We start from the raw sequence: 18,231 nt of genomic DNA on the forward strand, positions 1-18,231 counted from the left end.
CCAAGAAATTACATAGAGCGGGGACTTCATTCCATAAAGAACAATGATAGTGCATTAATCACTACGGCAACCATTCCAACACGGACAATGGACCACACTGTCCCTTAGAGAGACAGACTTCAATCACGCAGGAAGAGGTTTTCCAAAGTGTACATTCATTGCCATTCCCCACTCCCTCACGTGCCATGCACACAAAGTGCTGGTATTTCTCACTGTGGGTAGTGACAACGACCCTTCTCTACCCTGCCTTAAGCCTCCCCCACCTTGCCTACCGCTGACATCGTAATTGCTGTCCTGGGCCTCTGCTAGTGGTTGAAGAGGTCCACCGCCCTCAGGAGTGCTGGCACTTGGACAGACAAGGGGATTTTCTCTACCCTAAAAAGTGATGATGACCCGCCTGACCTTCAGAAGTCACAGATTCGCAGGGGAGGCATATACTGAAAATGTAATTACAACGCATTGTGCCCAGGGGTTCCACTCGATACGTGCTAGGGAACCATAGAAGACGTACTCCTCATCCTGCCTCGATGACAACAAAAGAGTTCCCAGAGAAGTTATTACTTCAACACAGTCTCCAATAAAGTGGAAATTCTCCAGACAGACCGGGGGATGGGAAAAGCGTCATAGGATCATAATTTACCATTCTTTTTCTTTCTGTACAACGATACACAATGACAGTGGAAAGGGCAGATGTCATCAGAGAATAGTAGGTACTGGGCTTTTGTTTTGTTTTGTTTTTGAGTGTTTATGACATAGCAAGCCCTGAACAGACAAGACCCTACCGTACTGGTGAGTTTATGACTGCTTTCTGGTCACTCTCCATTTTCCCCCACTCTGTGCTCCTACAGACTCCCCTCGCTGTTGACTTCAGAATAAGTCGGACAGTGAAAGGGGAGAGGAAAATGAGACCAGGGTATTGTTTTACCCCACTCCCTCCTGGCAGGGCAACTGTGAGCTGGTGGGCGTCTCAGGCAGAGGTCACGTTCTTTCCTGCAACTGTTGCCTCACCGCCCAGCACTTTCCGGCCCCAAGATTCTCTAACTTCCGATTTCTCTTCACTGTTGACACTTTTGCAGGTTCCTTATGAGATTCTTCTTCTCAATGTGCCCGGGTACGTGTTTTGTTATTCACTTAAACTTTACTAGGCACATTCCTCCACTGCCTCACAAGAAGGGATCAACCTTGTCCTTTGTGCTTTTTTCTGAACTTAATTACAGGGACCAGGGGTGGGATGCCCGTTGATATGTCTGTTTCACAGAACCAGTATCAGACATGAAGTTAACATGTAAGGAAGCAGGACCCCGACGGCTCCATGAGGCGAAGGACGTTGCATCACCTCGAGACGTTGCAAGACCCCCTGGAAGCTTCCAGACTCATCCAGTTCCTGCCCTAACCCCCACATACTGTGCTAATCATATACAAACTCTTCTGAGGCTCAGCAGGGCAAGGCAGATTTGGGGGCCAATCCCCTGCTTTCTATTGGGCTGCCCTTCTGATTATAAAACCTTTCTCTGCTTCAAACCTGGTGACTCAAAGATTGGCTCGCTGTGCATTGGGCACACCAGCCCAGATCTGGGGTTTGGTTACATCGCTTTGAAGTATCATCTAGCCTGGATCTCATTTAATTCTCCCTACAATGCGGCAATGTAGGCGCCCCTACCCCACTATTTCCATTTCCGTGACGATTTCTTTGGAGAGTTTTCCTAAGACTGACAGCTCTTTATCATATCTGCCACCAACTAGAAATAGAAATATTATCACACTGTTATAGTTATCATTATTAGATGTCAACCGGAAGCCACCACTTCAAATGCAAACTTTCTTAATCCGCAAAACTTGCACTTGAGATAAATTATGTTATCTGAATTTCAGAAAGAAAAAAACTGGCTCCAGTTAGTTAAGTTACTTGCTTGCATACTCACTCCTACAGAGTCTGTAGAGAGCTTTAAGTCCCTCCGCTCCCAAGATTTAAAATCAGTGCTGTTATTCCCTCCACTAGACAATGAAATTTCCATTATGGAAAAAGAAAATTGTGAATGACTTTGGGTAAAGTAAAACTCACTTATTTTTTATGCTTCACTCATTTATTCACAAAGCATAAAATACATTTCATATAATTGTATCTATGAAAACAAAACTCGGCAAAACTTCTACATTTCACACATAGCCAACCCTGTTCCTCTCTGAATCTTCTTCCTTGGGTTGTGGTCCAAATATTTATGAATCATACTATATCTAATTTCAGATTGTTAAAATACTTTCTTTATCTCATTTTTTGAAAAAGGGAAAAGAGACTGAAAATTGTAGACAATGAGTATGTAAGTCGAATAATATCATATCTCATTCATGATTACAGCTTTCAGTGTCTTGTTTTAAAAAAAATCCTACTATATCTCAATGCCACAAAGAATTTCTTCTGTATTCTTTTACAAAAGCCTTCGAGATACAACTCTTTCATGAACCTGGGATTCGTTTTCTTGTGGAGTGGAATGGGGAGTCCCATCTCAGAAGAGAATCGAAACAGTTATCATCCTGCCAGATATTACAAGGTAAATACCATTTCTCACCTCTCAACCCATATGTCATTTTTTCCTGGAAGGTAAGTCTATTGTACTTTTTGATTTGCGATCCCCACTAGACATTAGTATTACTATTTTTATTTCCAAGTGTTTATTTAAGTTCTGGTTAACATGCAGTGTTATATTAGTTTCAGGTATAGAATTTAGTGATTCATCACTTATATACAACACCTGGTATGGTACAGGCACAAGAACAATCAGACCAATGGAACAGAATAGAGAACCCAGAAACGGACCCACAAACGTATGGCCAACTAATCTTTGACAAAGCAGGAAAGAATAGCCAATGGAATAAAGACAGTCTCTTCAGCAAGGGGTGCTGGGAAAACTGGACAGCGACACGCAGAGGAATGAACCTGGACCACTTTGTTACAGCATACACAAAAATAAACTCAAAATGGATGAAAGACCTCAATGTAAGACAGGAAGCCATCAAAATCCTAGAGGAGAAAACAGGCAAAAACCACTTTGACCCCAGCCGCAGCAACTTCTTACTCAACACGTCTCTGGAGGCAAGGGAAACAAAAGCAAAAATGAACTATTTGGACTACATCAAAATAAAAAGCTTCTGCACAGCAAAGGAAATAATCAAAACTAAAAGGCAACCTATGGAACGGGAGAAGATATTTGCAAATGACATATCCAATAAAGGGTTAATACCCAAAATTTATACAGAACTAGAAAACCCAACACCCGAAAAATAACCCAGCTAAGAAATAGGCAGAAGACATGAATAGACATTTGTCTAAAGTGTAAAAAAAATATTGTTTATATTTTATGTTCATTTTCATTTTCTCCCATGTTTTGGCTTTCCAGACCTTACCTCTGCAGTCTGCATTCATTTTCTTCCGCTTGAGATGCATCCTTTAGGATTTCATTTCCTGAGAATCTGCAAGTGACAAATCCTTTTAATCCATTTACTGTAAATGTTTACATCTGACTTCCATTCATGCAGTTTATCTTCTCTGCATAGGATTTCAGGTTTCGCTTACTTTGTTCCGGCATTTTGAAGAGAGCCTTCTTTTGTTTTCCAATTTATGTAGTCACTATTAAGAAGTCATTCAGCCAGTCCTCAAGGTGGGGTTATTTCTCTGGCTGTTGTCAACATATTCTCTTTGTCTTTGTGTTGTTTTGTTTTGCTAATTCAATAACATTTAACGAGGTACGGATTTCCTTTTTATTATATTTAGGCTTTGTTGTCTTTCAACACATTTGGAAAATTCTCAGCTACTCTTTCTGCAAATGTTGCCTTTTCTCTTTTCCATCTATATTTGGGGCCCCAATGCAATGTCTTTTACATGCAGTCATGGAATGCTTACTTCTTACCCTCTTATCTGTATTTTTACCTTTTGCTTTTTCCATGATAGGGTGTGCATGATTTCTTACGGTCTCCCTTCTGGTTTACTACATCTTACCTGCTAGGACCAATCTATTGCTATTTACATCATTTTGTAAAAATTTGAGATACTTTTTTTTTTTTTATCATTTCCAGTTTTGTTGGTTTGAAAAAGCCGTGTCAATTAGTTAATAGTATTGTCTGAAAGGTAATTTTCTGATTTTGATCAGTGTACTCTAGGTAGGCAAGATGTTAACATGAGGGGAAGCTGTGTGAAAGCTATATGGGAACACGATTTCCCGCAGCTTCTCTGTAAGTCTAAAATTAATTGCAAATATTAGTTCCAAATATTACTTCCAAAGGCTTAAGCTGCATATCAAACCACACAGTAATTTGGCAAATGTGATTAATGTTCTTTTAAAAACGATAAAAATGTACTGACCCAAAGGAGACATTGGGTGCTCATTAGAAGTGTGAAATTCTTATTAATAATTCAATTCCATATGCAGAGACCATGCCTGCCATAGGAGGTGGGATGCAGACCAGACACAGCTTTCAAAAAATTCTATAAGGAGGAGCGCCTGTGTGATTCAGTCACTTAAAGTGTCCAACTCTTGATTTTGGCCCAGGTCACAATCTCACGGTTTGTGAGTTCGAGCCCCGACTTCAACTCAGAGCTTGCTTGGGATCCTCTCTCCCCCCCTCTCTCTCTCTGCCCCTCCCCTGCTTGTGCTCGCTCTCTCTCTGTCTCTCTCTCAAAACAAATAAACTTAGAAAAATTAAAACGTTAAGTATCACTGAATTGAAATTATGTCAAATAGCAGATGTTTTCTAGTGGAAGTTATGCTCCAAGGCGTCTAGGATAAAAATATTACCTTGCAACTATGCCAGACGAAGCACGATTAAATTTCCCCCTGAACCACCGCAAAGTAGGGAGGGTGGACCCTCTCTTTTATAACACACTGCTGCCCATGCTCTCATTTCATTTTCCGCGCTGTTATTTCTTGGAATTGTTGGTTCCACCTGAATTTGGAACACAGTGGGGAATAGGATGGTTCTCGGCCTGTTTCAAAGACGAGTCCCAATTCAGTTGAAGCATTCCTGACCTGTCGTCTGAATAACACGGCCCACGAATCTCAACTTCAGGTACCAGACTTTCTCCTTCTTCATCTCCCTACTCTGATTGGAGGCTTTTAAGCACTAGCCCTCAGCCTCCCTTGGCACGGCCCTGGCTGCTTTCGAACGCACGTTTGCACGCGCACTGGAGGCACGTGGGAAGCTAAGCAACATCCCGGGGTAGCAGATTGTCAACTGACGTAGGAACGTGAGCAAGTGTCACTTACTCATACAGAGAGTCTGTGCACAGGCCTGTGCGTGCACTCACATGCACACACACACACCCCCAGGGGACCAGAGAGCAGCGCGGCTTCAGGATGGCTAACTTCCTTTTCCAGAAGCCCCATTCCAGGCCTCAGATGACAGCTGTGACTCCACTATGCATTGGGGACTCTGGGCCTCTGTCTCATAAGGGACACCCCACCTGCTCTGCAGACACTCAGGAACTTGGCAAAGTCAGCCCCTCCCACCTTGTTCCAGCTCTGTGAGCCCCTGAGAGAGAGCTAGCTCATCTCTCTTAATCAGGAGCAATGACTTTCAAAAGAGCCTGATGGCACCAATTGATGAACGAAGTCAAGAGGGAGAAGCTAATCATGAAGGATGTGCCTTGTGCCTGTGTGTGTTATTTATAGAAACCCAAGCAGACAGGGAGAATACATTAACATCATTAAGCTCATCTACCCTGTTATTCTCAGTTCTGGTTCACAGCGAATCCTCCCTTAACCGCTTTCTATAGTATTTGAAAACAACCCATGCTGTATTTATTTTAGTTAAAATTGTGCCCCAAAAGAAAGTGTTTTCTCACTTATTTTTCTCCTCTATAAAGATGTTGACCTAGATTTCCACAGCAAGCTGTAAGAGGAGGTAAAAGACAAGGCAAACAATTTAACCTGGGGGACAGAGTCAGAGAAAGAAAGGTGCCGCCTTTTCCTAAGTGAAAGGGTTTTGTTACTTTTGAGACAGTCCCCTTTGTGGGGCGCCTAGGTGGCTCAGTCAGTTAAGTGTTGGGCTCTTGGTTTCGGCTCAGGTCACGGTCTCGCACCTGATTTGTGAGATCAAGCCCCAAATTGGGTCGGGCTCTGTGCTGAGAGCAGGAAGCCTGCTTTGGATTCTCTCTCCCCACCCCCCCTCAAAGTAAGTGAAAGAAAGAAAGAAAAGAAAGAAAAGAAAAGAAAAGAAAAGAAAAGAAAAGAAAAGAAAAGAAAAGAAAAGAAAAGAAAAGAAAAGAAAAGAAAAGAAAAGAAAAGAAAAGAAAAGAAAAGAAAAGAAAAGAAAGAAAGGGAGGAAAGAAGGAAGGAAGAGAGAGAGAGAGAAAGGAAGGAAGGAAGGAAGGAAGGAAGGAAGGAAGGAAGGAAGGAAGGAAGGAAGGAAGGAAGGAAGAGAGAGAGAGAGAGAAAGGAAGGAAGGAAGGAAGGAAGGAAGGAAGGAAGGAAGGAAGGAAGGAAGGAAAGAAGTTCACCTTGCAAAGGACTGTTACAATAATACAGTCGATTTAACAACGATCATATGTAAAGATACATGCAAAATAGGAAACAGAAACTAAAACAGAAAGCCCGTTATTTAAGACGAGGTAGAGAGTGAGTCTAAAACCTGTTGCAGTGGAACAGAGGCCCCCAACTCCTGATTCCATACCCCGGGTGCTATACTCATCTTGAGTAACAGCAAATCAGTTTTGTCTTTCACGTCCCAGTTCTCAAATCATATCTCACAGAAAGTTCTCAATATAATCAAATATCCAGCCCATGTTTAAGTTTCCATACTTGTCTAATTGACTAATTAATAACAGTTTGCTTGCCTGAATCAGGACATGCACTTTGATTGCTTGATATGTTTCTAATGTCTTCTTAAATCTACAGTTTCCTCTTCCATCATTCCCCCCCTTTTCTTCTTTCAATGTATTCACTGAAGAAAACAGCTTGATGTCCTACAGAACCTACCACAGTCAGGATTTTGCAGATTGCATCGTGGTGGTATCACATGCACCTTACATGTAAACAGGGGCTTCGATTTAGAATTTTCACTAGAATTATATTTAACCGTTGAAAAAACTGCTTTATTGATGGTATTATGTGTTTTCATTAGGAGGTTTTCGCAGTCTTTTTGCTAGGACCCCTTATGCCTTATAGACTGCTAATGTGGCTACTCTATCATTGATAGAGTATCATTGAAGTGCCTCTCTTCATTTAGGAGCTGGATCACACCTGACAACTCCAAAATATGGCACCTTGATGCATTGAATATGGCACCTTGACATAATTCGCGTTTAAGAAAAATGGCAGAGGGGCACCTGGGTGGCTCGGTCGGTTAAGCATCTGACTCTTGATTTTGATTCAGGTCATGATCTCAGTCTGTGAGTTGGAGCCCCGTGTCGGGCTCTGCACTGACAGTGAGGAGCCTGCTTGGGATTCTCTCTCCCCCACCCCCCCACCAATTCTCTCTGCCTCTCCCCTGCTCAAGTGTGCACATGCTCACTGTCTCTCTCTCTCAAAATAAATAAATAAATGTTTGTTAGAAAAGAAAAAAAGAAAACGGGCTGAAGTAGAAAGGTCACTCCGACCCTTCACCCACCATTCTCTCCTAAAACAGGTCAGAGAATCCTCGGGTAAGAGGTACCCTCTCTATACCTAGGGAAAAGGAGCATCCTTATATCTAAAGAAAAAAGGATGCCCAGAAAAATGACAACAAACAGGCATTGCTGAAGTTTTCCTCAGTTTCCTACATTTAACTTCATATAACCTGGTGTATTTCTACAGGACTGTCCCCTCTTACCAAACCTAGCGTAAAAATACTCAGATATACCTGTTTCTTCGGATCTTTATTTCCTTAGGAGGGCTCCTGTCACTTAAAACTTAAGCTAAAGAAATGTGTGTGCTTTTCTCCTGTTAACCTGTCCCTGTCAGTGTAATTTTCAGACTCAGCCAGGGATACCAAGGGGGTTTAGGAAAAATGTTCCTCCCTGATACCTCTAGAAAGAGAACTTACTCTCATTAACTATTTGGTTTCCTAGAGGTAGAGTACCCTTAATACGCTAAAGATTGATTTTTTCATTGTGCTTATGGTTATGCCAACAGTTTAACGGTACAGTGACTTATATGCAAAGAAATTTTGCTTCTTTCCCTGTCCCATTCAACCCATTTTCTCCCCCATAGAAAGCCTTCACATCTTTTCAGCTTTAGGCTTTATCTTTTTCCATTTTATACAGGAAAATGCGAATGCAGAGTTACATTCTTTTTCTTGGAACATCAATAGCAAAGTACACATTTTTCTCCATCTTTATGTTATCGCAGTATATCATAGAATTCCCACCACGTTATACAGAGAATAAGAGGAAAACTTTTCTTCTCCCAACTTGGTCTCAGTGGTTTGGAGCCTACAAGTTAACTGATGAATAGACAGATTGAGAGGAGAAAAGGCAATGTTGCCTTTTTTTTTTTTTAATGTTTATTTATTTTTGAGAGAGAAAGAGCATTTGCAGGGGAGGCGCATAGACAGAGAGAGTCACAGAATCTGAAGTGGGCTCCAGGCTCTGAGCTGTCAGCAGAGCCCCACATGGGGTTCAGACTCACGAACCAGGAGATCACGGCCTGAGCCGAAGTTGGACGCCTAACTGACTGAGCCACCCAGGCGCCTCAAGACAATGTTGCTTTAAGTGTAGACCTAAGAGTCCTCATATACCAAACTTAACAAACGGGAAAGACGTTGGTTTAAGGTTTCAGTGGAAGGTATGGAAGGTTCTACTGGGTTTCTTGATGCTAATGGAAATGGGCACTCTATCTCCATGGCAGAATTCCCAGGAAACTCCCTCAGATGGAGATCAAGGGCAGCTCTTTGGAGGCCCTGCTTTTCTCAGATAAAGAAAGTTCATATAAGATTTCTTTCTGCATCTTCTTTGTCTCAAATACTTTCACTATGAAATAATCTTGATACTCATTCTGAAGTCCTGGGTGGGTGCTGTCGGGGAGGAAAATTTTCATCTATCCTTTAAGATTCTTCGGGCTGGTCTAAACATTAAATGGACATGAGATAGATTCACAGGAGAAAATCAAACAGAAGTTTAATAACGTGCATTCCTCCCGTGTACATGGAAAAGACCCAGGAAAACAGAGTAACTCCCCAAAATGGCCAAAGTCATCACCTTACACACCAGCTTTAGCTAAAGACAAAAGATGTTGAGGGCAGAGAGGCCCACGACGGGAGGTACCAGGAAAAGCACAATAAACAAGCATAAAGTTGTTGTGTAGAGTGAAGTCCATGCCTTTTCCACTGATAACAGTTTCCAGAGATTTACAGCATCTCCCTTTTCCTGGTACTGAGAAAGACACGCTTACAAATAGAGATTTCCCTTATAAATGGGAATGTCTCTTACAAAAGAACAAGTTCTCCTTTCCAGAACCTCTCTTGTGTTTGTGGTTTCTTAAATACAATCAGCCTAAAATAATCATTATGCCAAAGAGATAGATTTTGGGGTGGCAAATTTTGCTTTCCTGCAGTCTCAAGAGTCTCTCTTCATTCCATTTAATACATTCTTAGTATTACACTGTATACCAGTCATTCAACTGGTTCTCCAACGACTGAGACTTAAGTTGTGTCTCCCCTGTTACTATATTAAAACCAATGATGTAAAGAATAACCTTGTGCACGAAACTTTTTGCATTTTTTTTTCCGAATTTACATCTAGCTTAGACCCCTGAAAATGATATTTGATTTGTCATAGGGTAAATGCATATGTGGTTTTGCTAGATACGGTCAAATATCCTGCACAATCATTGTACCGTCTTGCTTTCTCACTAGCAATCCATGAAAGTGTGTATTTTTCCTTTGTCTCCCCAAGAGAGTGTGTTGTCAAATTTTTGGACTTTTCTAACCTGATACGTAAGAAATAGTACCTCAAAACAGATACTATTTAATTTCTATTTATTGAAAGATGGAACATCTTTTCGTATAGTTCAGAGTGCGTGGTTCCTTGTGTGTATGGATTGTCTTTTCACGACTCCAGCCCATCTTTCTACAAGGTTATACATATTTTCGTCTTTATTTCATGAAGCTCTACTTTTAAACTTCTTTGCTACCTACTTTAACATTTTTACGTTAAAAGTAGCAACAGTTCTTCTGCAATATAATGGCAAGGAGGCTCTCTTTGACCAAATTCTCCTGATCCCCCTGAACTTTTCATTAGGCCCACTTCTGTGTTCCTCTCTGCATTGTCCAATGTTAGCAAGAATCTTGGTAAGTCAGTTTAACCAGAAACCTCATCCTTCATATCGTACCCTTGATATCTGATAGGGTTCTCACAGAATTCCTCAATCTCCACCATCCCCCCGGTGATGTCTGATCACCCTAACTTGCCTTCAGCAAGAATCCTATTAGGTCGGTGGAACCAGAATCTTCTTACCTTTTAGTAACGTTCAATGTTCCCTTTTAGTAACTTTCTATCCACTCACCTCCACCCTCCTCCTTGGCTATATATCCTCACTTCCCAGTGCTGTATTCAAAGTTGAGTTTAATCTCTCTCCCCCACTGCAAGACCCCATTGCAATGGTACCTACCCTACTGCTGTGCCAACCCCTTTGAATTAAGTCTGCCTTCCCACCTTCAACAAGCGTCATAAATATTTTTTTCTTTAACAGTCACAAATATTTTTCTCAGTTTGTTATTTCTCTTTTTAATTTGCTTTTTAATTTGCTGGTAATGCAAAATTTGAAGGTTTATCTAATGAGATTTTATCAATCTTTTCACCTAATGCTTCTGAATTTTGTGTCATAATTAACAAAGTTATACAGGAATTTACTGAGATGTATGTCTAGTACTTTGCATAACTTATTTTTTTCAACATTTAAATTTCTGATTAAATTAGAGTTTGTCCTGATGTATGCGTGATGTGAGGAACCAGTTCCGCTTTGCTTTTCCATATTGTTAACCAGTTATCCTAACAACACTTATAAAAAGTCCATCATTTCACCCCCAGATTGAGAATATCACTTTTAACTGGTACAAAATTTCTCTATGACACAAGATCTATGTCTATCCATTGTATTCCATTCATCCATTCTTCTAGTCGATCCATTGTATTCCATTCATGGGCCAGTGTTTACTTTACATACAGAAATTTAAAAAAATATTTTAATATATGATAGGATAATACCTCATTCCCCTTACCATTTTTCTTTTTCAGGCTTTTTCCGGTTTTTCATGCTGACTTTTTCTTCCAAATGAACTTTAAAGTCAAGCTATCTAGCTTCAGGAAACAAAAGTTTGATGATTTTTTTTGGTGTTGTATTATATATCTAAATTCAAATATAAAGAACTGGCATGTGATAGTACTGAATCTTTTTATTTTAGAGTATGCTTTCTTTTCCATATACTCAAGTTTAATTTTATGCTATTCAGAAGTATTTTACAGTTTTCCTTAGGTTTTTCCATGTAAATTTCTTATTAACTTTACACTTTGGCAATTTTCCTAGTATAACTTGCCTCTTCTATTCCATTTTATCTTCTATGTGATTTTTGTTTGCTTTTATATATTATGGCAATTTGTTGTACGTGAATTGAAAAATGTGTTATTTTATTTTTTTTAAATGTTTATTTATTGTTGAGAGAGAGACAGAGCACAAGTGGGGGAGGGGCAGAGAGAGAGGGAGACACAGAATCTGAAGCAGGCTCCAGGCTCCGAGCTGTCAGCACAGAGCCCAGCGCTGGGCTCGAACTCACACACCACAAGATCATGACCTGAACCGAAGTCGGACACTTGACCAACTGAGCCACCCAGGCACCTCTAAAATTCTCTTACTTTTTTTAGTTTTGTAAATGAATTCTTTAAGATTTTCCATGTATACAATCATATTATCTGCAAATAGAAATACTTTCATTCTTTGCCCTCCGATTCTTATGCATATAACACATCCTCCCAGTTAGCAGCAAAACATTTAGTTTTTAGATAAAGAGGATGTATATTTATATCATATATAATCATAAATGTATGATTATGTTAATAAGTATTCATTATTCCTATTTTGTGTGCGTGTGCTTGACGTAAATGCATGCTGGGTTGTAAATAATTTGCTGCGTTTTTGGAGTCGATTATATAATTTTTCTCCTAGTACTCTTAGTGTATGGCTAACTATTAAAAACAACTCTTCATTTCTGGAATAAACTCCACTGAGTTCATGCATTATTTTGGAGGTGTTGTTAAATTAAGTCTCTAACATTTCATTTAAGACTTCTGCATGGAAATTCAAGAATTAGATTGCACTGTAGTTAACTATATTGGTACATAATTTAATTAGTTTTATCTTCAATTTATAAAATAAGTTTGCAAGTATTCCTTCTATTACTATATTTTGGAGTAGTTTAAGAAACAATAAGATTATTTGATTTTTAAAGAACTATCAGAATTCCAATGTGAATCTATTTCGATTTGAAATAGTGTGCACTCTAGGACAGAAGCCCATGCATCTATAGTCAATTTATTTTTGACAAGGGTGTCAGGAAAATTCAATGAAGAAAGAATAGTGTTTTCAACAATGGTGCTGGGATGATTAGATGTCACACAAAAAATGAATGAAGTTGAATCCCCAACTCACATCGTATACAAAAATTAACTATATATGAAGCAAATACCAAAATGTAAGAGCTCAAAATATAAAACTCTGAGAAGACAGAATGGAAGAAAGTATGGGAAAATCATATATCTGGTAAAGGACTTTTCTCTAAAATATATAAAGAACTTTCAAAACTCAACAAAAGACAACCCAATTACACAATTGGGCCTAAGTTTTCAGTAGGTATTTTTTCTGAAGAAGATACACAAATGGTGAATAGCCCATGAAAGGATACTCAACATCATTTGTCGTCAGAGAAACGAAACCAGAATAAGGCAACACTTCACACCCACTAGGATGGCTATAATCAAAGAGTTAGGCAATAGCAAGTGTTGATGAGGATGCACAGGATCTAGAACCCTCATAGGCTGACATGATGGACTTTCTATAAGTATCGTCAGGATAACTGAATAGCACTACTGAAAAACAAAGTAGAACCGACCCCTCATATTATACATTAGGACAAATCCTCACACTCATTGCAATAGGAATGCAAAATCATACACACACCGTGGAAAATAATCTGTAAGTTCTTTACAAAGTTAAACAGAATTATCATTTGACCCAGTAATTATACTCCTAGAATGGAGACCTATGAAAACGTAAAAACCTGCGCATAAATGTTCACAGCAGCATTATTCATAATAGCTCAAAGGTGGAAACCACCCAAATGTCTATCAAATGAAGGCTGGATAAGCAAATTTGGTACATCCATGCAACAGAATATTACTCATCCACAAAAAGGACTGAAGTCCTGATATATGTCACAACATGAATGAACCATGAAAACTTTATGCTAAGTGAAAGAAGCCAGTCACAAAAGACCATGTATCATAGGATTCCATTCATACGAAATGTCCAGAATAGAGAAAAGTATAGAGACTAAAAGCAGATTAGTGCTTTTGTAGGACTGGGGCAGGGAGAGAAAGTGGGAGCTGAGAGATGATAGGTAAAGTGTTTGGAGTCTGTTTTTTACAATTGACTGTAGTGATGATTACATATATCCATAAATATACTAAAACCCACTGAATTGTATACTTAAAATGCTTGAATTGTATGGTGCATGAATTACATTTCAGTAAGGCTGTTATCCCCAAATCTGCATTTTCACCATATTTATAGTTCAGACATTTCAATTATATATTTTTCCCAAATGCTTGCTGCCATGTTATTTTCACGGAAATTTAACAGATTTTCTCACATGTTCAGAAAACTATTACCATGTCTTACATCATCTTGCTAGATGCTTAAAATGGCATGTTTATTGTTTTTGTTTTTGTTTTGCTAATAATGAGCTTTATAAGAATTTTAAGTTTTTTGGATCAATACAGTATTCTGTATCTGTGATCTTTACGGTTTCTATATTGAAAGGACCAAACCAGAGTAACTCAGACCACTTTTCGCCTTTATCTGATGAGAAGAAAGAATATTAATTAATTTCTACAGTCTATTAGTAACCATTTTGTTTTATACCCAAGTGTTTACTTTCATCAAGAAACTTAAAGAATGTAAAGGAACGCAACTGAATCACTTTCCTATACCATACACAACAAAAAAACTCAAAGTGTATATGAAGGACCTAAATGTAAGACCTGAAACCATAAAAATTCCAAAAGAGACCCTAGGCAGTTATAGATCTGACACTGGCCATAGCAACATTTTTCTAGGTATGTCTCCTGACGCAAAGCAAACAAGACCAAAAACAAACTGCTGGGACTATATCAAAATACAAGCTTCTGCATAGCAAAAGAAACAACCAACAAAACTAAAAGACAACCTTCTGAATGTGAAAAGCTATTTGCGAATGACATATCTGATAAAGGGTTAGTACCAAAAATACATAAGGAACTCATACCACTCAACATCCAAAAAACAAATAATCCAATTAAAAAATGGGCAGAAGACATGAACAGACACTTCTCCAAAGAAGACAATCTAAAAAAAAATTTTGTTGATGTTTATTTATTTTTGACAGAGAGAGAGAGAGAGAGAGACAGAGCATGAGCAGGGGAGGGGAAGAGAGAGGGAGACAGAGAATGTGAAGCAGGCTCCAGGCTCTGAGCTCTCAGCACAGAGCCCAACGTGGGGCTCCAACCCACAGACCGCGAGATCTTGACCTGAGCCGAAGTCGGGTGCCCAACCGACTGAGCCACCCAGGTGCCCCTCCAAAGAAGACAATCTAGATGGCCAACAGACACGTGAAAAGATGCTCAACATCATTCATCATCAGAGAAATGTAAACCAAAACTACAATGAGATATCACCTCACATGTATCAGAGTTGCTAAAATCAACAACATAAGAAACAACAAATGTTGGTGAGGATGTGGAGAAAAAGAAACTCTTGTGCATGCTCGGTGGGAATGCAAATTGGTACAGCCACTGTGAAAAACAGTATGGACGTGCCTCAAAAAAAGTAAAAACAGAATTGCTATACAATCCAATAATTCCACTACTGGGTATTTACATAAAGAAAACAAAAAATGCTAATTCAAAAAGATATGTGTACCCCTATGGTTTTTGCAACATTATTTACAAATTATGTCTCCAAATTATGGAGGCAACCCAAGTGTCCATCACTCACACACACACACACACACACACACACACACACACACACACACACTGGAATATTATTCAGCCATAAAAAAGAATGAAATCTTGCCATATGCAACAACATGCATAAATCTACAGAGTACAATGGTAAGCGAAATAAGCCAGAGAAGACAAACGCCATGATTTCACTCATATGGAACTTAAGAAACAGAACAAACGAAGTAAAAAAGAGATAAACCAAAAACAAACAAACAAAAAGACTCTTAACTATGGAGAACAAACTGATGGTTACCAGAGGGGAGGTCAGTAAAGAAGCGGGTGAAATAAATGATAGGGATTAAGAGTACACTTGTCATGGATGAGCACTGAATAATGTATAGAATTGCCAAATCATTACATTGCAAACCTGAAACTAATAAGGAATTAAAATTTAACAAATTAAAGAAAATGATTTGTTTCCCAAGATGTCATTTACCTCAGGCAGGTAAAAGGCTATATCCATACATTTCACTGTGGTTTTTAACTAGCTACAAAGTACCTCATTGGTATTGTTTCATTGAGTGCATTTCTCTTGATCATGTCTTGGGAAAACAAGGAACTTACTGTCTTTGCCTTTGAATACAGTAAGAGGCCACTGGGATGGATGGGTTGTTGATAGATTAGAGAGATAGATAGATAGATACATAGATACACAGATACATAGATAGATCGATCGATCGACAAAAGCTTGGTAGGACTGCACAGTCTTATTAGCAACAGGCAGATGTTCAGCTTCTGGCTTTTGTTTCATTTTCTCAAGCCCCTTTGTAATGGCAGAGTCTACAACCTCCCCAGTAAATCCACTCTTTCTCTCAAGGGTTATTGTATTAAGCTTTGTAGGTGTACGTGGTGCAATAAACTCTTTTTTTTTTTTTAACTAGAGTTCCATGTAACTATTGAAAACCATAAAAATGTTCACTTACGTAAGCCTAGGGTCTGAAAAGATGAAAACACGTGCGGTCTCGGTAGGCACCGTGAATTTAACCTTGGCTTTTTCACGGAGGGCCACATGAAATTCAATCACAAACGATGGACCAAACTGAAGGTGCACATACAGTCACAGAGTCCTGCAGGTTCGCCTCCCCTATGAAAACAGAAACTCCTAATGAGAAAGTCAGAGTCTCCTTGTGGGTTCCTCTGGTCTTGCTGCAGAACCTTGAGAACGTAGGGCCCGCTGTGTGCAGGCATGAGTAGCAACGGGCAGGCTGGTAGTGAGCAGGGGAGAATCAGTTAAAGAACTTATCACTGCAGGCCCCTGGCCCATTTCTGCAACCTTACCTCCTTCCCCTAACATTTCCGCTATCCTTGCTAGAAGGGCATCTGCAGCAGGACCAAAAGCAGCCATGATATTTAAGAAAAGGACTCGTCTCTGGGTATCTCCAGATAGACACTTCTATCTATCTCTCCCTCGAATCTTTTTGTAATCTACTGACACGCTCAGAATGGCTGTGGACAGAAAGGAATAGCTAGAGGTAACACACGATTGTCGATATTCCGGAGAACGTTCTAGAGGCATGGACACTGACTATTACAAAGTGGGTAAGGGCCCCTTCCATATCACCCTTCCTGCAGCCATTATCGTAATTTCCAACACAGAAAAGTATCCCTTTGTAGGTAAAATCTAACATGCTCTGGACACATGCCGGCCATTTATGCAACAGACTGTGGACAGGTATATAAACCATCCTTCCATGAGACAAGGCAAGAGAGCTGAATGCAGAATCCCAAGGAGTCACATTAGGCCAGCCACTCATTTCTGTTAAGGTCATAAAGTATTCAAATTGGTATTCTTGTATGAATAGCAATTCAAAAACCTCACATTTATTAGGAGACCAAAGTGCTGTATTCCTACCTATTACCTCTAAATATAAAATAAAGTAATATCAGACACCATTAACTGAGAATAAAAATTTTATTCTGAAATAGTTTGAATTTCAAATCTGGTTGTAACCTTGGGACTAGGTAGGTGAGCAATCAGGTAACACAGAAGTATCTGGTTTTTTGTTGTTTTTTTTTTCCCCTTGATTTACAGATCTCTGCCTGCATTTTATACACTACTCCCTAGAGAGACATTATGGAAAAACCATGAAAACCACCTACTTGAAATTTAACACTTGCAAACAGTGTCTTATCCAGAAGGTCACCATCTGCAATTAAACATCATTTTAAAAGCCCAGAGGAAATTAAATGCTAAGTGTGACATTCTTCGGATCATGCCTCCAGTTTATTAAATTGCAGGAAATAAACATTCTCATTTTCCACTCATTTTTAGCTATCCTTCTTGTTAAAGCTGCAAGAGTAATATATTAGTGGTATTTGGTGTTTTGGGGACCAAAGTTTTCCTTTCTTAATATCTTTATTTGGAAAGCTTGAATCTGCCTCCTTCTCACCTAGATGTACAGTGACTTTGTAAAGGATGGAAAATAATGGATAAAAGACAGATACCGAATTCATGATACAGAGGTAACTATTTATACGGCAAAATATGAAATTATATCTCAGTTCACATCATACATAAAAGTAAATATCTAAATGGTAATAGTAAAATCTATATCATTTTAAATAAAAATATATGTAAGAGATTAGATTAGGATTAAATTATTTTAAAAAGGTTTCTTTAAAGATTAAATATCAATTGGGGCACCGGGGTGGCTCAGTCGGTTGAGCATCAGACTTCAGCTCAGGTCACGATCTCATGGCTTATGAGTTCGAGCCCCGCATCTGGCTCTGTGCTGACAGCTCAGACCTGGAACCTACTTCAGATTCTGTGTCTCCCTCTCTCTCTCTGCCCCTCTCCCATTTGCTGTGTCTCTCTCTCAAAAATAAATAAAAACATTAAAAAATTTTTTTAATTAAATACTAATTTTTTCTTCTGGTTCTGGTCATTGTGAATTATACAGTTCCCCCTCAGACTATAAGCCATTGTAAAATGTATAAAATGTGTAATGTAACCGTTTGAAGGCATATTTTCTATCTTGCTGGTGTAAAAAAAACAGAGGCCAGACATA

General features: G+C 39.2%; 1 long non-coding RNA gene across 1 annotated transcript; it reads left to right on the plus strand.

The window, feature by feature from the left end:
- Window positions 1-57: 57 nt before the first annotated feature.
- On the plus strand, window positions 58-17,339 carry LOC131511572 (uncharacterized). The gene is made up of 3 exons (XR_009261597.1): window positions 58-706; window positions 2,436-2,549; window positions 17,256-17,339. It is a non-coding gene; the product is annotated as an uncharacterized LOC131511572 (long non-coding RNA).
- Window positions 17,340-18,231: the final 892 nt, after the last annotated feature.

The sequence above is a fragment of the Neofelis nebulosa genome, chromosome 5 (assembly GCF_028018385.1).
Source record: "Neofelis nebulosa isolate mNeoNeb1 chromosome 5, mNeoNeb1.pri, whole genome shotgun sequence".
NCBI classification, from domain to species: Eukaryota; Metazoa; Chordata; class Mammalia; order Carnivora; family Felidae; genus Neofelis; species Neofelis nebulosa.